The following is a 23,001-nucleotide window of genomic DNA, read 5'->3' as shown; positions in this document are numbered from 1 at the left end:
AGCAAATCAGAATGACTTGATGCTATGGAACTAAATTGAATCAGACATCAGCCTGCAAAACACTTACTAGTTGCACGAAGATTTAATGTAAATCTGCTTTGCCACATGCGCTGGATATGTGCTAATGTGACAACTGCTCAACCTGGACTTACATTCAGGTTTCTAGAAAAATCTTGTATGGTTAAGAATATCCAAGACAGGGAAGTAGGAATTTCATGGTTATTATACCAGAACCCATCAAGATTTAAAGCTCTTTGTGAAGTACAGAAACTTTAACGTCAGCTGAACTTTCAGATTAAACAAGGAGAGGCTGAGGGAGCTGGGATTGTTCAGCCTGCAGAAGAGGAGGCTCAGGGGTGACCTTATTGCTGTCTACAACTACCTGAAGGGTGGTTGTGGCCAGGAGGAGGTTGCTCTCTTCTCTCAGGTGGCCAGCACCAGAACGAGAGGACACAGCCTCAGGCTGCACCAGGGGAAATTTAGGCTGGAGGTGAGGAGAAAGTTCTTCACTGAGAGAGTCATTGGACACTGGAATGGGCTGCCCAGGGAGGTGGTGGAGTCGCCATCCCTGGAGCTGTTCAAGGCAGGATTGGACGTGGCACTTGGTGCCATGGTCTAGCCTTGAGCACTGTGGTAAAGGGTTGGACTTGATGATCTGTGAGGTCTCTTCCAACCCTGGAGGGCCACAGTGTGCCTGCTGAAAAGTAAGTTTTTGGAAGAGCAGTCAATCTCTCAATAAATATGGAGGTTGCTATAATGTGCTGCAAAGTTACCATGCATATTCTTTTCTGTTAAAACACACCTGTTAGTGTAGCTGCACTCACAAGCCAAACTTTGTGCCAATATCTAAGCGTAGGTATTGGTTATGAACATAGGACTGAAGCAACACTGAGCTCTTCAAACCCAAAGAAGATGCTTAGTGGTTCATCAAGTTCTGTGAGTAATCAGGTCATCGTTGCAGTGTTTATTAACTATCTCTCTGCATCCCTCTGTCAGAGGTGTTACTTAGAGGCATTTTACAGTTGAAGTGTATAATGCAGAGGTGCTAAGTGGAAAAAGAGCATCCAAGAGTCCCTTTGATATACTGAGAAATGATATGTCCCATTCTCACCATAGCTTGCTGTGCTCTCTCTGAGTGCTTAACATCATTCATAGAAGAAATCGGCTTAGATTTTCGAAGTAGAGATTTAAAATAGCCTTAAATACTTAATGGCAGACTGAAAGATTAAAGAATAAGAGTAGAAATATATTGAACAAAATAGCATCTGAGATATTAATTTAATTACCAAGCCTCCTCTAAGTGTTCAGTAACTGATCTGCAGCAGCATGGACTCAATTTCTTTCCTCAAGTTCAGAACAGAGAAGCAGCAGATGACATGATCTATTATTCTTGAGATATATATCAATGTACACTGTATTGCTGTATTTCATAGAACAATGATCCTTCAAGTTTAGTATCTCATCTTGAGACATGTTTTCTGAGAGTACAGTCACTAATGGAACTCACTGAAAGACGTCAAGCTGAGCATAGATTAAAAATTAGAGTTTTCCCTTTGAAATCACATTTTCTGGGATAATTGGCCTCTTTAAAAAAATTAAATACCATTTTAAAATGGTGTCATTTTGCTGAGTTAAACCAGGCCTATCAGATACTAACTGAATGGTTCCCAGCCATTAGGCAGCCTTAAGTATTTTCAGTCTGCTCAGTAACTGCCCATAACAGCACTGAGTCACTGATGCTCTGATAAGGTTTTTGGTAAAAGCTGGACTTTTGTTATTTGGATTACTTTAATACAAATTAAATACAAACACTTCTGTCATCACTCTGAAAGACCCCAAACTTATTTCAACACCCCGTGGTTTTCAAAACTCTTGAATTCTGTCCTTAGAAGTTCCAAAAGCAAGGGATGAACTCTCAGTCTTGGTAACTGGGGGAGTTCCACTGATTACTCAGGAACAGCAGGAGTGTAAACCAGATGATCTGAAAACACATCTAAAGAGGTTTAAAGCCGTACGTAACAGATCTGTAAACAACAGGATATATGCAAGAGATAACCCTACAAAAGAGCTTTCTTCTCATGAATACTTGTGCTAAATTCAGGGGAACAGTTCAAACGTGTTCTGCTGAGCAGGACTAAAAAAGGGCTTGTACATGCTGACACCTGAAAGAATAAGGAGCTATTTTCATATTTTTACTGTACTAAGGACAGTTGCCTTAACAATCCAAAGACAGCATTGCTCATGAGAGCTACTAATTACAGCTGCTCAAGCCTGGAGGTGCATGTCCACTTCAAGCTTTAAATGCCTCTTACAAAGCCTATCTGGCTTTTCAGGCCTGTGCCATATTGTTCACACATTGCTTACTAACGTTTCCATCTGTGATGCTTCACAGCTGTGACACACAGGAAGGGAAGGATGAGCATCACAACTCACAAATAAGTTATATTCTATAAGCATATATAAAAAGCCACAGGAAATAGGCCTCCTTGCACCTACAGTCTGGGAAGAAATGCTGTCTACATGACACATCTCATTTTAAATTATTATAGGAATTATGGGAACGCTTCAGCATGAGATGATTATGCAGAACGATGTCACTTCTGTAACATCTCAGAAGCTGCTGATAAACTTCAGGATGCAAGAAAGAGTTTAAGTGAAACATTTTCACAGAATATTATACTATTATAGAAATCTAGATTTCCTGAATGGGTAAACTCTGACATCTGTTAAATTGAGCCTTATTTCATGAGTTGTCTCACTGATTTAATAGACCTATTCATTGAAGAATTCCTGAGAGTGGTCTGGAAGCCCCTAAGTTCCTACTTCTTAATACACTAACACTCTTTTCCAAATCCTTTCCCACCAAAGATAGAAGAACAATAAAAATACCTGCAGCACTGCCAGGCTTGGAATAAGTGATTTTGTTCTTTTCAAGACTGAGACCTGGTTATGCACTTTGCCAGGAAGATATTTGAAAAATGCAGAAGAGCAAAACCACTAAAGTACTTTTGATAAATGTTGTCATTCTCTGAGGAAATTTAGGAATTAGAATGCTATTAAATTAATTACTTTATATCTCATTTCAGTGTTCATTTCTCTAGCACTAGAAACTGCCTTTGGGATGATGACAGCTGTTTATCCCATGAGTATGTTAAGTGGCTCGATTATGTTCTTGTGAGTAGACTAAGGCAATGAAAGCCACAGACCTTGCAGTTCCCTCGCTTGCAACTTGTGTAGTAAGCTTCTTCCAGGCCATTAGAATAAGCAAGCAAACAGCTCTATCCTTCTTCAAGCACAGAGAGAAATTTATGTGACTCAAGAAAATTCAAAATATCCAAAAAAAGTTTGGTAGTGCATATTCTAACCACAAATATGCTTTCTAGGAACTTTGGTGGTTTGGACATGTTAACAACTTTGGTCCAACTTTTCTTCTTGCATCACTTATATCAATGTCACTGAATCTTAGCTTCAGCTTGGTTAGGTCCAGACAAGGTTATACAATGTTGTGTCTTTCAGCTGGCCCCTTCCAGCAGGAGGATTCCACCAGTCTGTGGGCTGGGCATATGGTACCTTCAGGATTCTGAATAAATAACTGCCACTACAAGCAAGCAGGAGTGAAGAGCACAGTATCTGGTTTGGATTGTAACTAGTAATACCCCTTTTAGCAGGGAAAAGCTGTGTCCTTTACCTCTACACCGACTCACAAGCCCAATTAGGGTAACTTTGCTACAGGATACAGTCATGATGGATGGAGAAATACAGAAGCAAGTAAAGACAGCACAGTATGAACAGCACTGTACTGATAAATATCAAAGATTTCAGGAGTTAGTAATGAAATAATGAAATGGAAAAGAAGGTAAAGAAATGAGAGGTGTTCTTTATCCCACAACACCATTGCTTGCTTCTTAAGAGTCTCCACTGCAGTCTTTTGTTGAGCCATTTTCTATTACACTTGAGTAGAAGCTGTATAGTATTTTGTAAAGTTGCATCTTTTAAAGTCCAGAAAATAATCAGTGAAGCAAGATGCATCTCCTTTAGAAAGAGGAATTAAACTCACCCCATGTTCCATGAAGCGATCAAGCCGATGGCAGAGCAACACTGTAGAGTGGAATATAATGAGGCTGCTGTATAATGTCACATTACAAAAAACTGTGCAACACTATAAAAAAAACCATCCTCCTGCATTCTGATAACACAGCTCCCTTTGCCCTACCAAAAAGGATCAGAAGAAAACTAGGAAATGGATTCAGGCATAGCAGCCTCATACAGTTCATGTTAATTAAGCACTTTTTCAGTGAAAATATACACAGAAAAGCGTCTAAGATTCTTTGGAGATTATTAGAAATTAAGTACATGAATTTCACATGCTGTTATAAACTGATTTTTCTTCACTACAAATTAACACAACTACAGTGAGCAAACTCATGGCTATTTAATTGCTAAAATATTATGTTTGTAAGTGATCATTAAGTAACTTTCCATTTGCAATTCCATTAGTTGAGTGCAACTATTCAGCCTTGAAAATTCTATCTTAACAGAAAACCAACCTAACTTCTAAATGGTTAACCTGTGAAATAGAAATCAAGTCTAATCACTTATAATCTCAAATTTGGGGCATCCTCAATTATTCCAAACTTTTAAATAGACAGAAGGGTGATGATGAGTCAGGCCTTAGATTTTTTTTTCTTGGCCTTGTATGTCTGAAGCATTTTGAGGCTTATCTTAAGAACAACCATATAAAGAGGCAATAAAATTCAGTTGCTTGGTAAAGTGTTATAAAAATGCAGTAAGCAAGACTAAGTAAGAGAAATCCTCCATATGTCTCTCAAGTGATGGTCCTGATAGTAAGAGCCGTTTTTCTGCACAGAAATCACTTCCTCTTTTACAATTTGTTTAGTTGTTTATCTTCTCCTTTATTTGAAATGTCATAGTCTCTTATACTTTTAGGGGAGAGAAAAAACCTCCTCAGCTAGGATATACTCCTGCAGAACTGGAAGGAGAAGCTGGCTCCCTCAGTCACCTGTGCCAGCGAAGGTTGATGCAGTGCTTTCCCAGGGCCATGCCACAAATGCTGCCTTCCTGCACAGTAGCGTCTTGGTACAGCTACAAACATAGTTAATTATTGATCTATATCCCATTCTGTATCAGGTAAGAAGATAAAGTCTGTTCTCTCTCTTAATAGGCGCCAGGCTGTGGACTGTGAAAGGCAAGTGTTGCTCTGAAATTTTTAAGAGTTCTTATAATGAAGCAGTACTGAGACACAGATCTTCTAATCAGGCATTTAGTAATTTTGCTTTGCGGCTTGGAAAACGTCTTTCATTTAAATTCACCTCCTAGGAGCTGTGTGTCAGGCAATTATTCTCTACCAGAAGATTTCAAAGTCCAAGCAAATTAAATGGGCTCTGTTCTTAAAGTAATACTGCCCTCAAAGTGTCCGTACGGCTAAGAAATAGCTAACCTGAAGGCAGAAAGATTTCTGTCCTTTCCTATGAATGCAGGTGCAATTCCTGTTACTATCACCAGCGATCAGATGTGCATACTTGCAGATTTAATGCAGAGTCTCTCGATTGAAGAACACCCCTGAAAAGAACTGAGCTCACTTTTCACAACACTAAGTCTTCTGAATTAATTTAATTCAAAATACAGTGATACCAGTTCTAAATCTGCTAGGTAGAACCAAACTTTGTCAAAAACAGACTCCCGAAGAAGAGAGTCTGTCCTTGCAAGACAAGGCACCAAAGAACATTCTTCCCTTGAGTTACTACTAGGTGAATGTTCTTGTGAAGTAGAAGAGCGCATACTCCACATGTTGCTAAATTTTAGTCTTAGATTGCCTCCTCACTAAAACAGAAAGCAAATGGTTGGTTTTCATGCCAGACATTCAAAAAAAGTGGTAATTTACAAACATTTGGGACTGCTGCCCAAAATACAAGCCACCTGGAAGCTTGCAGATGAGCTTGATATTCAAATGCACAGAAGTAGTCTGGGGAATCACAGGGTGGCAGCTCCCTTTTGCAGAGAACTGCAGCCCACAAAGAAGCCTTAAAAACAAGCACGTGCAGCAAGCATCAAAAAAAAGTGATACAAGTTTTTGACAGGTCAGGTACACTTGCAAAGTGTTGCAAGGGAAATCAGGCACAGAAATCCTTTCAAACAGCAGATTATTTAAACAGACCTTCTGAAATCCTTGCATTAGAAACTTTACTTCTAAGTATCTTCTCCATCAGTATCATTCCACTTAAAGAAAGCAATGTCCAGGTTTGCTTGACAGCCTGCAGAACATCTGGGTCATTTGCTGGTAAAACAGAACTATGATAGTGGAAAGCCAGCCACAGAATTCCAGCTTCTAATCCAGCACAACCTCTGTTGCTAAAACACTACTTAAAAATGACAGCATCTCCTCTGATCCCACAAAGAACCAATGCCATAATCAGACAGGCTTTCAAGGTTGTAACACTGTGCTACTGTCAGCCTTTTCTGGCCAGGTTCACAAAAGCAATATGCTCACAGCAGTTCCCATTGAGAACACGCAAGTTGGCTGTCATGAGCTTTAGTAAATCTCTCTTTTCCCTTTTATTTCTCTGTTACTTCTATGCTCATCCTGCATATCTATTCAGTAATGACATAATCTAGGATGTGCAGCAGTACTGCAGTCACTGTAGCTATAAAATCCTACACTGGTTAGACAGTGTCAACAATTTTGCCTCGGTAAAACTTCACTGTTTCGTGGAGGTAAGACTTACACATTCTTTTAGTTTGTAAGTTGTTTTCAATCTCATCCAAAAGTATGCAAAACTTGGCATAATCAGTTTAAAGGTATTGCCACCTACTTATAAACTTGGAACAGTTTTCCAATTCGTCTAGCTAGATATTTAGCAATCATTTTAGCACCACTGGTAGCACAATTTATACTTTAATACCATTACACTGAAGACGATAAAAGACAAACATGAGGGTACTTAAACACTGCTTTCAAAGGCAAACTAAGATAACATTGTCAAAATTTTCTTGGTCATCAGAGATCTTGAAAATATAACCTGTGAAGAAAGGCTGAAAGAAGGGTTAAGTCTAAAGGAAAAGGACACTGGATGACAGCCACATGACAATTGTCTTCAGACATATGAAGAAACATTTCATGGGGAAAAAGAGACAGTTATTCTCTTAAACAACGGGCTCAAATTGCAATACAGAAAGGAAAGGATGACACCACCCTCACAAAAGGCCTTGTTGACTACTAAAGTCGGCTGCATGGACATCTCTGGCACTAGAAATTTAAGAACAAATAAGATGATCTATTATCAGGAATTGTTTAGAGCTTATCCCATCCACCAGCTGAGTGCTTCAGACTCCTGTACCTATTTGCTGTCATGTTACTTTCCTATTACGAGTTCTCAAACTCCAGATTTCCAAAGGGACAGAGGCATATGTAGAGCAGAACAATGGAAAGAAATCAGTTGTCACTACAGAAATTCTCCTTTTTACTTATCTTAATTTACTGGCACTTAAAAGCTTTCAAAACCACCTAGAAGTGTCTGGATCACTTTTAAAACCAGTCTTCCAGTCAGCTAAGTAGCACTGAAACTCTTATTCTAAGTGACTATTCCAAGTGTACACAAAAACCATCTAATGATGGCACTTGGGTACCATCCTAACTATAGCAGAGGTCAAACTGAGCTGAGTAGAACTGTTCATGTTATTAAAGTTAACAGCAACAGAAACACACAGGGAGCTTATTGCCAGAATTGCATCCATAACAAAAGGAATTCCAGCCTTGAATACTGAATTATTCTGTCTCACATCCTCTCAAAAAGCCAACATAACATAGAGATAAGTGAAGGCAAACAGATGTAAATATTCTGTCCAAATACTTTCTTGTGTGCGTGCAGTATGCCAGAACCAGCTCCTGAGCACGTGTTTTATAAAGGACATTACACCTCGTAAACGTAAGTTAACTACTAATAGAGACTAGGATGAAAATTCTGCAGGGCAGGTTATCTGCCTCTCCTACCTTCACAGCAGCTACTGTCAGAGACTAAGTACTGAAGTAGCTACAGTTTAGGCTAGATGGCAGTTTTTACTTTCTTACAGTAGTTTTGCCTCATCACAACAGTTACAATACTTGGAATACTCAGGAAAGTTCATCTATTTCAAGCCAGTGCCACCTCAAGTACTCAGTCACTGATTACAATTAAATCTCTATTTCTACTCATTTTCCATCCTTCTTCCTCTTTCATTACTTCACTTGCAACCATAACATAAGCTGTTCATTGTTTTTTAAAACAAACTCTTGTAAGCACAGTGACATTCCAGCAGTATTTGTGAATGATTTGAAAAGATCCTTAATCTATTTTATTGTGTGCAGTACCATGGAGCCTTGACATTTAGATATCGGTGCAATACAGGTAATAAACACTAATGCATAATTGTGATTAAAATTGAAACACTGAACAGTACTTTATACAAATGTAAAAAGAAAAGGTGGGTTCAGTAGTAAACAAGGACACAGCAAAATTCATCAGGAGTCAGAGATAAGCATACTTAAAACCATAAAACTACCTTGTATCAAAACTAATTGAGGGAAGCAGCTTGTCACTAATGCAACTGTGCTTTAATAATCGAGATGGCATCTACAGGAGCATGTGAGAAAGGCAGCTCCAATAGACATAAATGGAAAATTTTTCAGGAGATCAGGTTTATTCTCTCAGCTATTTGTGTTGTGCATCAAGCTGAAATAATTGGATGCATTGTTTCAAAACACAGTTTCTGCTTGAATGGGTAAGAGGACCCTCCTGTAGCTCAGGGTAACCCACAGTCTGTTCTGGGGCCTTCAAAATTCACCAGGTGGTCCCCTGAGAAACAACCCAGGCCATCTCATCTCCTAGCTCTTTCTTACTCCAAATTTATACAGTCTGTCAGTGTAAAAACCATTTAGATGTTGTCTTGTTTTGCATTTCCTACTCTAAAATGTTCCAGAAATGAGTCCACTATCTCTGAATACAGAATTGGACTAAGAACTGGCAAGGACTTCATTTCGACTTTTATTAAAGGGCTTATCAAGTAAAAAAAAAGACTGGAACAAAAGAAGAATAAAACATTTTATTTCCCCACCCTCCACCTAGTCTGAATGACAGTCCTTTTGAGGTCAGTATTGCTTAAGCCTGTAAAATGAAAGTGCTACAAATCGCAATCAAATAACTGTCAGGCGTCTTATTAAATTTCATTCAATTCCACACAAAATCTTAAGGGGCCATTGCTAGCTTCCAATTTAGACAAAGATTAAATAAAAGCTGATCAAAGATTTATAGAATTCTAAAGTGATACTAAACACTCTGTGCTATGCCTGGAAAACTTTCTCTGGTACAACGGACTCAGAAGTGCTCCGTGTTAACGGTTTTAAGTGCTGCTTTTCATTGGAGGAAAGAAACCAGCAGTTTACAACCACCTCACCTAATTAAAATCGCATAATCCACTGTCTAAATCAAGTTTACACTGACACTAAGATCCACATTACTGGGCAGATAAAATACAAATCCCAGACTATCTGAATTAAAGAGGCAACTTTGCCAATTTTTCTTTTTCTTTTCATTCAGAAACCCTTCAATACTTCACTTTTGGTGATATTCCAGCAATTTCTAGCCTGTCTCCTGTCAAAGAACTGTATAGGTACACTAAGAAGGTCTGCTCAGGGCAGCTAGTAGCAGTAGTTACTAGAGTGTCTGTTTTCAACACTGTAATACATCTGGGTTCTGTCCATCTACGGTAAAGCAGGACTTGTAGTCATTATCCCACTATATTAAAAACATTAACAGGAGATATGAGGAAGAAAAAGAGGCAGTGAGAAAAGAAATGTACATTAGCAGAGCAAAGCTGCTTCGTATTTTCTTCTTGCTGCTGAAGCAAAGAACTCTTAAATAGGAAGAGTCACAAGCAGAAAAGAGCCTGCCTTACCCATTTAGAGAGAAAGGTCTCAAAATTGTACTCACCTCTTTGCAAGGTAGGTTCACTACAAACTGAGTACTTCACAAAACATTCCAGTGTTCCCCTACAACAAAAGTCATACTTTTGCAAGAAAGACTTCAGCTGAAGGCTTAGCAAATATTTATGACTGGCCAACATTTCAGAATTCTTCTGTGGTAGAATCTCTTGAGAGTCAATACATAATTATAACAGACACCCTGATTTCTGAAAAGGTTTAATGCTATGTGACTCAGAGAACATCTTCACTGCTTTGTGTATGTGGTCTATTTTCTTCCACTGGGGCTCTTTACCACCTTATCTGAATAGCCACAGAATCCTTCATTAGTGAGGGGATGCTGACCGCTTACTTTCTGGTGACTAAGTATAACCTGGAAATGTGGATCCATATTTATTGAACAATTAAGTATAGGACAAAGATGCAAACCTCATATCCTCCTATATTTTCCTGACATTGGTGCAGCCTCAAACTCAGATAGGTGTGAAAGCAAAGGCAAAATTTGCAGCACAAATACAAAACAGCAGCACTTGTGATTCCTACAAGTTGTAATATTTCAAAATCACTTTCAGATGCCAAAAGGAAAGCAAGATAGCAACTGAGCCATCCCTCTAAGAGCAGCTCATGCAGTTTTCCATATTTTTTAAATAACCTTGGCACAAAATCACAAGTAGTAGCTGCAGTAGTGCTTGTACTTACAGTTCATATATAAGGTTATACTGTTACCTATACAGGATAAACCTAAACCAGACTCCCTTGAAGGCAATTCATAAATGTCAGTCCCAAAGAGAAACACAATCAAGTGTTTTACAGTAAGCATGTTTACCTCTCGTTAACAAATTTAAACTGAGAACTATTCACCTCTACTTGGTAACATCACAAGTAATTAAGCCAATACCCTTTGTCATGCGCTTACAAAGGAAGATGTAATGTAAGCTAAAACATAACATGTATCATTGCCTGCTGATCATGACTTCAGTGCTGGTTTGACTAATTCCTTTTGATACTACCTAAAATGTATGATTTAAGATGAATTCTGAAGGGGCAAAGTAGCTGTACAGAGAGAGAGATTAAACAGCAGTTAAAAGGCTTTATTGTGTATAATTTCAAATAATCACTTTGGGCATATTTTAGGATTAGCAGAGATCAAGTTTCAAGATGAAAAGAGTAGTGAAAATGGGCTGAAGTGAAAACACATTGTATGCCACTCATTCACCTGCAAAAGATTTTCTTTCTGTTCTTCCCATCCCATAATGCAGGATCTTCTCACTAACATTAAGCATGTGAACTGTTAAGCACTTCTGAAACATGTTAATTTCCAGCTGTCAGTGCCACAGAAACCTCTGCAAGCCCCTCCATGGGACTCAGGTCTGAGAAAGGAGCTCCACCTGATTCATTACACTGGAATGGTTTAATATTCCTTTTTCTTGGAACATCTCCAAGGAAACAGAGAAGAATAGAAATGAGAAAAAAAAAAAAAGAAGGGATTCCCATCTTCCAAATTCAGTTGTTAAGAGCCATTTCATAAGAGAGAAGAAAGTTGAATGCAAACACCAAAGTCTCACAAAACCCAGGCCATACACAGGGTGGGAATTTCAGTTAAAAATGTCCATGCCTGCTTTTAGCTTTTTCTAGGGAATGAAAGATGAAGTTCTGTTAACTGGGCCTGACACAGGCGCTGTTTTTAATCATCATGCATTTTTGTCTGTGAGAAAAGAATTAGAAGAGATTTTTTTCCTTCTACCAGAATTTCCCTTCTGCTGTCTCTTGGCCTCAGGTGATATGAGGCTTGTTACTGCCCATACCCATGAAAAAAGACACACAGAAACTGTCATTTCTATTACAGAAAAGCCCATCCTTAACATAGCACTTGATGGCCACAGAAAAACTACACACTGCCTCTCTTTTACACCTGGAACCTTTGCCAAGGAAGCTGCTCCTCCTACACCACTGTTTCACCCAACACAGTTCCTGTATGTTCTAAAAGAACATACACGTTTGGATGGGTATGTTGGCAGAGGGAGAAGCAGTGAGACACCAGCAAAGGTGGGTGAACTCGACTTGGGCCTGATTCAGAGGCAATATTTAATGCATTTGCTCTCAGCAGTGTCCCTAGGCACAAACTCCTCTCTTCTCTTACTGTTATTAGTGCTGTTCCTAGAAAAGAAATGCCATCTGACCACACAATTTCCCAGTTCCTACCTCAGTTCCACAAATGGCATTCAGCAAAAGCCCATGTTGAAACCTTTACCCATTTCTGAAATTCAGCTCCATTATACAGACCTTAATCTCAGTTTCTGGAACATTCAGATGGCAATGCTAGGAATTTACTGAAAAGGCCCAAATCAGTCTGAAAATAAGCTGTTGGTCTAATATATGGACAAGCAGGATAAATCAAAGTTAAACAACAGGTGTCAAATTCTGATGGGAGCAATATTCCTCTGTTTCATCAACACTGCCCACTGTTACAGCAGCAAATACCTTGAAGTTAAGCCAGTGGAACCTACACAGACAACTGGGCATTAGCTCTTTACACAAATTACAAGGAAGGTACCTGATGGAAGTGCCTGTGTCCTCAACAGGCAATACATTGCTGAGCTCCAGTTAACCCCCTTCTATAGGCCTTCACTCTGAGAATAGAAAAAAAACCAAACAAAACCAAAAAACATTTGATATTGTTTATGCTGATTTTGTATTTAGAAGTAGGAACTGACCAAAGAAAGTCTGAAATAGAAATTAAAATGCATAAAAACCATTAAGAAAATAAATGTAGTTCTGAAACTTTTGCACCACAGCATATTTGATAAAGGCTTATAAATTATTTTTTTTTGGCCACAGCTATTGGAAGGATGAAAACTATACAGGAAACACATTGAACTTCTATTCTCTGAATATTTTGCTTTATGTATGTAGTCTTGCATCCACATTTCTGCCACTTGTGGCTTTTTTTTCCCCTTTTAAATCAAAGTTCTTTCCAAATGAAAATGAAACTTTTGAATCCCTGTTGACAAACTAAGAGCTTATGCACAACATAAAAAGTTCTAAAGAACCAAAGACTGTTTAATAGAAAATGGCATCTATAAAGGACAAAGAAGCCAAGGCAGTCTCTTGGTAGCTAAAGCATGTGACAGACCCATGGGCAGCTTCAAAGCTGCTACAATGATGCATCTGCCAAGCAGCCAGCTGCTCTTGCTAGACAATCTTCTTTGTGACTTGGCAACTAGGTCTTGTTCTTACCTCTCAAAAGCAACAGAAAGTGTTACAGGATATAGGATGGTAGCTACTCCTTCATACAACAGCTGCAGAAATCCCTCTGTAGATAGTGGGTGCTAGGGGAAGTGACATTTTTGCTCCAAAACACTGATGCAATCTCAGGGGGGAAATGCAAACTGAAAAATAATTTTAAGAGCTGCTTTATCCTCCCAATAAAGTACCCCAGGACTCAGAAAAGATCCTGAGGCATAAAGTACTATTTTCATTATTTCGAAGATTACTAAGATACCAAAGAGTAGATGGCTGAGGAAAGGTCACAAACAAAGAGAGTAAGGATTCAAGTATTTCACCCCAGAAAAAAGCTTGCCATGGTACTATATAGATCATCCTTTCTTCCCTACAAAGGATAGGTCATTTCTATATATAGCAAGAGGTCTGACTACAGCAACTATCTGGAAAGAAACCACTACAAAGAAGTTAAATTATAGTTGTATGGAATCTCTTAAAAGCCTTTCAGTTCTAATGAAGGGTCATATATTCCCTAGATACTATAATTATTGACATTCTATGCAATGCTATATCCATAATATTATTGCATGTTCATAATTTACATTCTGACAGATGCTTATAAGAAGTTAGCATCTTATCTTAAAGAGTAACAAGAGTAGACCTCATGTGGTTGCTTTAGGCATCTATATGAATTCTTCTATGGATGGGTTTGTTGGAAGTGAATAAATCACTAGTCGGTCCTCTGCAAGCTTCAAAGCAAAAAGCAACACCGTGATGGAAACATTTGATGTTGGTGCTACAGCATGGACAGGGAGATTTAAAAGCTCCCAGAGCAGCGATGTGGAAGTTGCAGATTCATTTCAAGCAGGGTTCATTATCTGGCAAGAAGTGATGAGGTAAATGAACACCACCTATTCCCTCTTGCAGCTGTTTCTGTCCTAGCACTCCATTCACATTTACAGAACTATTTTCTGTGTCTAGAGGGCAGCCTGGCATCAGCTTCTTTCAAACATTCACATATTATATCATATGCAGGGCTATGGTAACACTTAAACAAGAGACAATAGTGGAAGTCATGCATTATGGATTAAAGTGTTGACTGGAAAGTTTTTGGAACATTAGTGTTCCAGGAATATAAACATACGTGAAGTACTCAAAATCATCACATTTAGTGATATACTATGGTTTGGGGATTTGTTTTGTCCCCCTCCCCCCCAGTGGAAAATTGAAACCAAAATAGGAGAGAAACATACCTCACTTGTAGGAACAAATTATATATTTAAAATTCTTTAGTAGGATTTTCTGCAAAGACAGTGTGCTCATAATCACACATAGGCAAATGAGGAGTTATGAAAGCTAATATCTCATCTTAATAGTCTCATTTATAGTGCGGTGATTTGTAGGAAGAGCAACTGAAGATTTTGAGCTTGAATAAAGCTCAAAACCTAAAGAAAACATGAGAATAAAGATGATGTTCAAAAATACACTGACATGTTCGTTGTCTTTGCTGGGTCGCCTTTGGATTCCATCAAAAGATGAAGGCAAATAAAATCATATATCTTTTAAAATATATGTACAGGGAATATTTCTTCTGATATATGACTGATTAAATATTGCATCAGTCACAGAAATACTGAGAATTCCACTGAGAAAGAGACAAGGTATGATCCAGGTGGCTGACAGTTCTGACCAGCTCAGTTGTTCAGGTTGCTGTGTCCTCAAGTTAAGTCAAGATACTATTTAGAAGGTAAATCCTACTGAGCTGTTCTTTCAGTTGCTACTGCCAAAACAAATCCCAAAGGAAGTGCTGCTATGACAGGAGATCTCCTTGCTGCTGAATGCACTTCAGCTACCACAGCTAAAAAGATGTTAGAGAAACAGGACACCTGGTGTATTCCAAACTTGTGTGATCTCCTTGCCATAAGATGCCTCCTTAGTGACATTTTGTTGTGTCTACAGATCGTGCAGAGGGAGTGCACCCCCCCTAAAATACTGCCATTTCACAAGTACACTCTAGTATTAGCAAAAAAAGGAGACTTAAAATACAGTCCTAAGAGGGACAGAAGACTTATACCTTATAGGATTTTCTGCTCTTTGGGAGTTTTGCTATAGAGTTTGATTGACCAACATGTAAGGCACTGTGCCTTTCAGTCACGGATAGGATGCTGCAGTAATGAGGATGACTGGTGTACCTGTTTGTGTTCTGAGGCCTGAATTTGTGGGAAGTTGTTGCATTCACTGAAATAATGAAGGGGAAGTAGTAAGAAAAAAATGCCATAGCTCCAATAAAAAGCTTGCAAGAAGGAAAAATAAGCCTCCCCCTTCACCCTGATGTTACTGAAATGAAGTTACCCTCATACTAGGGAGTAGCTACTTGACAATAAACATAACCTTAGTATTTTGACCGTGCTTTGTTGCTCTGTTTTGCAAATTTCCTGATCTCTCAACTTTCAGCTCTGAAATATGAATTGTCAGGAACTAAAATGATTAAACTGTGTAATCTGTTTATTCACATCAAATGCTGAAAAGTATCTCACTTCCTATGGATCTACTCTACAATGATACAACAAAGCTACTGAACAAAATGAGCTCTTAGGGGAAGGATGACAACCCTTACTTTCTCTTAACACCTGCCTGTAGCTTCAAATTGTACCTATCATAAACATAGGTGAACTCTTAGAAACACTGCTTTTGGACATGTGTAACCTCTCTGGGTCATATCTCAAGAAATGCTGCAGCTCAGCAGGACTGCGACCCATGTGTGTGGGTAAGTAAATGTGCCTGAGACACTCCTTAGACTCAGCCTCTCACTTCTCCATAATCTGCTTCCCAAGATCTTCCATTAGTGTAATTAATTATCTCCAGGTAATTTCATGGTGCTAAGCTGGCAACTGCCAACTAAAGACCTGCTTTAGTTGGTCTGTGCAGCTCCCTCACGTTTTATCCATCTTTAGTGTACGTGACAAATACAGATGTCCTGCATGAGAAAAAGTACATACAATCCAATCCACCAACACTGTCAATACTGGCTACAGCTTACTAATTAACTTGTAAGAAGTGAACAAGCTAATTAGCAGGGCACACTAAATAGAATATCATTAGTCAGTCAATCAATGCTGGTTTCCACTAAGTGAATGAGTAATTCCCACACATTCTGAGTCACTGTAAACCTCTCAAAGTTTCCACTGGACTCTCTTATCCTCTCACCAAGTCTAAAACTGAAAATGCTAACAGCATAACCTGGTTCAGCTTACTACTTGTATTCCCACAGATCACCAGTGGTTGCATGCTAGGAAACACTGAAACAGCTTCTGTTGCTTCAGACTGGTTTCTGTTCCCTTCACTGAGAACAGTGAATGAGACCATATTTTTCCAGGTCTCAAAAGACCTCAAAAAGTTGTTTCAACAAATATTCTCCTTTGGGGAAGTCTTTATTGAGGTATAAAACTCATGGCCATAAAGAAACCCTGCTACAGACACAACTGACCCAGGAAAACTGTTTTAAGTGGTGCCTAGGCTTTGGCACCTCAAGACATTTTGAATGTGGAAAAGTTTACGATTATAGAGATCAGGCTCACATTTCCTACTTGGCTTTCATTAATTCCTCCAAATTAGTCTGCAGACCTCCAGCACCCTGCCAGACCATAGGCTGCAAACCACTCTGTAGATGCCTAACTCTAGAAACAATAGCACAGTCCAATACCATACAATGGACAATCCCCAAGGAATGTGCTCAAATATGCTTTCACTACAAGGTCCACTGCCCAAACCTCATCTCATGTACCTTAGTGCTTAAAATCTTACAGCAATGTCTCAGTTCACTAAAGACTCTGTTAGCTGATAGTCTACACACTGACTTTCAGTCAAAGCCCTCACATTTTCACTGATAGAAGTAATTATTTATGGTGTTCTTTTAATACTTTAACGACATTCAGCTGGAGATGAGAAGCATATAAAATGCTCATGGTCCTTATGAGCCTTGTCACTCTCACATTTTAGGGTTTTCCTTATACAAGGAGTTTATTTTTATAATTATTTTTATTACTACTCTATGATTTTGAGTAGTAGCAATCCTTGCCACCTGTGCCATGCATAATCTCCTGCTACATGAGCACTCAGACACCATAAGTAACATTTTGGAAATGATTTCTTTCCATCAGCTTAGATAACATCCAATTCATTGGGAGGGAATGACCATACAAATTCTGTCTGGAAAAAGAATACATGATGAAATGCCTCTTAATGATCAGTGTATTTGCTCTTATGTATGGTTTCACAACATCCTCAATCAAGCCTTCTCAGCAATATTCCAGCAAGGTTCAAAGAAATTCTTGATTTCAATAAATAGGATGTCAAGCAAGGTTAGACTTGAAGTAATTTTAATCATCTGCTGGACCTTATAATCTCACTTCAAACACAGACCTAAGTTCTAATATATAATAAAAAAAGAAAAAACCCAACAATTCCCACGTATACTCTTAGAGAAATAAGGTATTTGACTATGAAAGAGTTGGCATTCTACCCTGGGAAAAAACTGTTACCAGCACATGAGGTGATCTCATTCTGAGTCTGTATATGCTCTTTGTAGCCTACTCTTCATGAATCTGTGTCTTTGTGTGATACAGTAGAAAAGCAGTTCTGCAGCAAATACAGTGTCCTGCACCTAGGAAGGAATAATAAACTGCACCAGTACAGGCTGGGAGGTGATCTGCTGGAGAGCAGCCCTGTGGAGAGGGACCTAGGAGCGCTGGTGGGTAACAAGTTAGCTAGGGCACAGCAATGTATCACAGTATCACAGTATCACCAAGTGGCCAAGAAGGCATTGCAATGGGGTGCATTAAGAGGAGTGTATCCATCAGATCAAGGGAAGTTCTCCTCTCCCTCACCTCTGTCCTGGTGAGACCTCATCTCGAGTACTGCATTCAGTTTTGGGCTCCCCAGTTTAAAAGGGAAAGGGATCTGCTGGAGAGGGTCCAGCTGAAGGCTATGAGGATGATTAGGGGACTGGAACACTGCCTGATGAGGAGAGTCTGAGGGACCTGGGGCTGCTTAGTCTGGAGAAGACTAAGAGGGAATTTAAAAAATGTTTAGAAATATCTGAGGGCTGGGGGTCAGGCTCTTCTCACTTGCTCCCTGGGATAGGACAAGAAGCAATGGATGGAAGCTGCAGCACAAGAGGTTCCAGCTCAGCACAAGGGGGAACCTCTTTGCTGTAAGTGTCACAGAGCACTGGACCAGGCTCCCCAGGTAGGCAGCGGAGTCTTTTTATGGAGGGGGTAATTAATGCAAGATATTTTTTTCCAAAATTAATATTATTAATGTTGATATTCAGAAGTCTTGCCCCACCCAACCACTAACTTTAATAATAATGGGTTCTTTGCATGGTCATGGAAACATAATACAGAGAAATAACTAGCACAAATACATAAGTAGTAATTGAACTGGAAGAGATGGTTCCTGCAGTCAACACACTAGTTGCAGTTAATTATGCTGCTTGTCCACTAGATGGACTCAAGATGCTCCTTTCTGCTTATGGCAGAAGGCAATTGGTGAAGAGGCTTGCGTTACGCAAATATGGGAAAAACATATGCCTTGCACAAGCAGGCACAAGCCAAACGTGTGTACCTTGTTTACCACAAGATGCAAAATAAGTCTGGGCAAGCCAGAGTCCATAGATTCAATGGCTCCAGGTTCTTTGCCCTCTTTCTCGTGATTGCTTCTCCCCACAACAGAAGGAGGGAGAGCAGAAGAACATGTCTGGGCAAGCCAGGACATACATAAGTCTATTTTGGCCTATTCAGGTCTAACCACAACAAGTCTTCCTCTCTGGAGACTTTCAAGGCCTGTCTGGATGAGTTCCTCTGTGACCTGAGCTGGATTATATGGTCCTGCTCTGGCAGGGGGTTGGACTCAATCTCTTTGGGTCCCTTTCCAACCCCTGACATCCTGTGAAATATAGACAGAAGTTATCTTAAATGACCTTTCCAACAGGAAAGTTTTGGATGCCATTTCAGAAGTCCCTCCTAACATGAAAATACACTGAATCATTGGGAAAGCCAAAAAACCTTGAGATACAAGAACTCTTCTCCATCAAGCACAACGAAATAAGGGAAATTGCAATGTCAGTGGAGGTGAGAAGACAGCAGAAAAACATCCTTATGTACAATTTGCATAAAAGAGAAAGGAAGCTTCCTTCAACCATTCTGTTTTGCAAAGTTATTCCATCTGTGAGACATTTATCAAGAGTATTTTCTCCACAATGTTGTCTACTAGAGTAAATATCACTTTGGAGACACAAGAATTCTTGGTTGCATTAATGCATAGAAAATTAATTGATAATGATAATTAGAATTTGCATAAGTGATCATTTAGCAGTATACAGATGTCAAATGTCTGGCAGAATTTGGAGTCAGTTCCTTCAAGTATGTGTATTTTTCTTCCTTAAACTACAGCCATCACAGAGGAGATAACTGCACATGATGCTAGCATATAAATCTCAACCTTTCCAATATGCATCTTTAGGATTAAATACACATTTTTTTCAAGTGCTTCAGTGAAAGAAAGATTATCTTCAAGTACACAGCTGTTGTTTTGCAGTGATGATTTTTCACTTTCACACATAATAGTTGGATTTGTTGGAGGAAAGCAGGACTCCAGTACAGAAAGGCAATAAAATGCCATCACTTCTTTCGTCTATAAGGGAACTTTCATGTGGAACACCAAAAATGAGCATTATCTTCTAATACCTACTGGAGGATTTCAGCTACCCAAGGGAAAAGAATAAGCACTGCATCATTGGTATATTATATTTTTAAAGTATTAATCTCCTTTTGATTTAGAACTGATACCACTTCATACTTTATACACTCATTCTGCAGGTGTATGCTAAGCACAGAGCATGCAGGCTTGAAAAAGCACTGATATGAAGCAGTGCTCCAAATAATGGGAATGCTTCTTCTACAGTTAGAGACTTCATTTATTAGAAATGGTTCAAGCATTTTTCCTAATTAATGTGAGCAAACTGCCTAACAAAGCTAGAAAAATGTCTCTAGTTTAGACTCCACTGAGACTAATACTCATCCTTCACACCTTAAAGGGCAAAGCTGGGTAGGAGAAAGGAGGGAGCACTGGGTTTTAGTCTCAGTGCCAATATTAAAAAGGGCCATTTAATGCAGGTTTGTGGGAATGACTCAAGAACAAGTTCTGTGTTTTTTTGACATATATTGTAAATAAATCTTGTGGTTGAGCTGAAAAAATCTTGCTATTAACTCAGATTTTTTTAAATGTCCTAAGAGTCAGGCAGATTTAGAACTATATGCAAACATTTTTCACTAGCACTGCACAGAATTTGTGCTTCTAGTTTCTGACAGATAAAATAAGGTAAAGCATCAAGATTCATCTCCAGAAGTGAATAAAAATTAGGGTTAAGTGTTTAACAGCTGGACTCGTGTTGTCTACCTTGTAAAAGGTACATATCTAAAGTAGATAGATATCTTGAGATGTAGATTTACATCACAGGTAACAACCTTAGGATATATCTAAGCTTAACAAACATCTGATGGTTTCATTTCTCTCATTCTAGCCTTTTTTTGCCACATTAAGCAAAATACCTATTCAGTGCACTGCATCTGCCAAAGCCCATTCCAGACTGCCTTGCTCTGTACTTGTCAGAGTTGTGCACTGTATTCCAGGAGCCAACAAAACACCAAAGTCACTCTGGAGATCTGGCCCAGAATGATTTTCCAACAGGTGTGACTCATGTCACGTCACTGTCAGTGTAAGAATTAGGGTTTCAGAAGAACTGGCTTCCAGTCTAAAGGACAAAAATGACTCATGGAAGAGATAGCTAATGCTCAAAAAGGTGCAGAATCGTTCACCTAATTTGTGGGCATAGTCACTGGGGAGACACATGTAAAAATCAGCCAACCAGGCCCTCAGCAACTCTAGCTGCTGAATGGAGTCCTGGCATAAAAGCAGTCTGATTTCCACATAAAGCATCCAAGGTAGAAGGACAGCTGCCAAACTTCATGAAGTTAACCCTTTATATCTCTCATGCAAGACTCTAGCTTGACTATTTATCAATGCTATACATTGTCAAATGTACATTGATGAAGTGAAAGGTTCTTATTTGGCAGTTTCCTCTTGTCTAGGTTGAAGCCATGCCTCCAAAAGATTTCTTTCCAAATGTACAAATCATCCTGAGTGAAATTCTGAGAAACATTCACAAACCACTTTGCAAGTGAAACTAATGAGCCTAAAACTTGTCTTCTGGCTTGGTCTTTGATGGCACGAACAGTATGGGAAGTATTTAATTTGGGGATTTGCTAGAAGGCAAGTCTCAAAAGTCTAAAGCTGTTTTTGTCATCCTGCCAATGGGATGTGAAGAAACCACCCTGTCTGAAAGCAAACGAAGAAGGGATTGAAAGTGCAAATAGCAAGACTGGGATGTGTTGTGTTGTCAAACTAGTAGACCAGTGACAGAATGTGACACTTCTTTTCCACCTGTTACTGCAGTGAAAATTCTAAACTTGCAGAGCTCTTTACACAAGGAATAGTAGTATTGACAATTACCAGTATGGATGCTAAGATCTCCTTCTGCTCTGACATCTAGCATAGCTTCAGCACGCACACTAAATGTAGGTCTGAAGGCCATCTTTACTGAAAAGAGTTTGACTATTACTCCTAGCTCTGAGGGGAAAAAACTCTAAAATCTGAACTAAAGCTTGAGGTTTCTTTTACAAAATTAAAAAGTTTAGTGTGGAAATAGGACAAAAATCCTCACAGAACCTGAAGTATCCCAGCACTTTTTATTCCAGGTAGACTGAGCTACCTTACTAAAGAATGTTTGACACACTCATCTCTTTTTACTGGTGAATGAGCAGTAGATAGGTTTCAGTTGTTACAGACATGTTCATTATTACAAACCTTTTATTGAAAGGTTTATTACAATGTATGTCTGCCTACAGCTTGTTCATGAATGAGTACCTGGGATGCTTTTAAAGTGATCAGTCTTTTATTATTCACTTTCTGGTGTGACTGAAACTGGCTATATTTTTAAAAGTGATCTCTCATTTGCTAATTTTTAGATACCAATCCAGTACAAAATGTGTTTCTTTCGACACAGGATAGATCTTCATATACCAAGAGAGTAACCAGTTTAGTGGAATTTCATAATGCCTTTGTGCTTTAGCATGAAGGTTTGCCTCCTCCAATTATTTAGCAGGTAAGATCAATCACATTTTGGAAAGAATTAGTAGAGACCAACATATTAGAAATTGTTCCAACATGTAGATATATTTGAGTTGAGTCTTCGACAGAGTGGCTTAGGGACATTTTTCTCAAGAAGAGATAACTAAGGAAAATGAATGGGTCACTTGCAGAACAGAGGAAGAATGAATTCTACTCAGAATTGATAGGGTTTTTTTCCCCCTTAGGAGTCCTCTGCAGATATATTTATACAGCCAGAGTGTCCATCTGAAATACACAGCGCACTGTCACTTACTGGCATTAGCAAGTATATCCCATCAGCAGCCATTCAGTAACCAATTTTGAATTCTGTATCCTTAGAGCCTTGTTAAGCTTACTTTCCCCCTCTGTCTTTCAATGTAATACTTGAACCTTTAAGACTCTGATGTGAAAAACACTGATATCTCCATACCTCTGACACTAGTACATAAAAATACCATAGTCCAAATTTGTAAGGATGCATTTTGCCAACCTGACCACATCTATGTAAGACAAAGAGGAATTTTCCTAGTTGGAAAACATTTTGAAGACCTTGGTTTTCTCAGTGTTTCAAAGCATGC

At 39.0% G+C, this 23,001-nt stretch overlaps 1 long non-coding RNA gene across 1 annotated transcript; it reads right to left on the bottom strand.

Moving 5' to 3' along the window:
- Positions 1 to 3,436: 3,436 nt before the first annotated feature.
- On the bottom strand, positions 3,437 to 10,051 carry LOC135184192 (uncharacterized). The gene is made up of 3 exons (XR_010305896.1): positions 9,984 to 10,051; positions 4,058 to 4,098; positions 3,437 to 3,555 (listed from the first exon to the last, which is right to left on the bottom strand). It is a non-coding gene; the product is annotated as an uncharacterized LOC135184192 (long non-coding RNA).
- Positions 10,052 to 23,001: the final 12,950 nt, after the last annotated feature.

This window comes from Pogoniulus pusillus, chromosome 20 (assembly GCF_015220805.1).
Source record: "Pogoniulus pusillus isolate bPogPus1 chromosome 20, bPogPus1.pri, whole genome shotgun sequence".
Lineage (NCBI taxonomy): Eukaryota > Metazoa > Chordata > Aves > Piciformes > Lybiidae > Pogoniulus > Pogoniulus pusillus.
The sequence above is the reverse complement of the archived record's forward strand: the minus strand, read 5'-3'. Positions and strand labels throughout refer to the sequence as shown.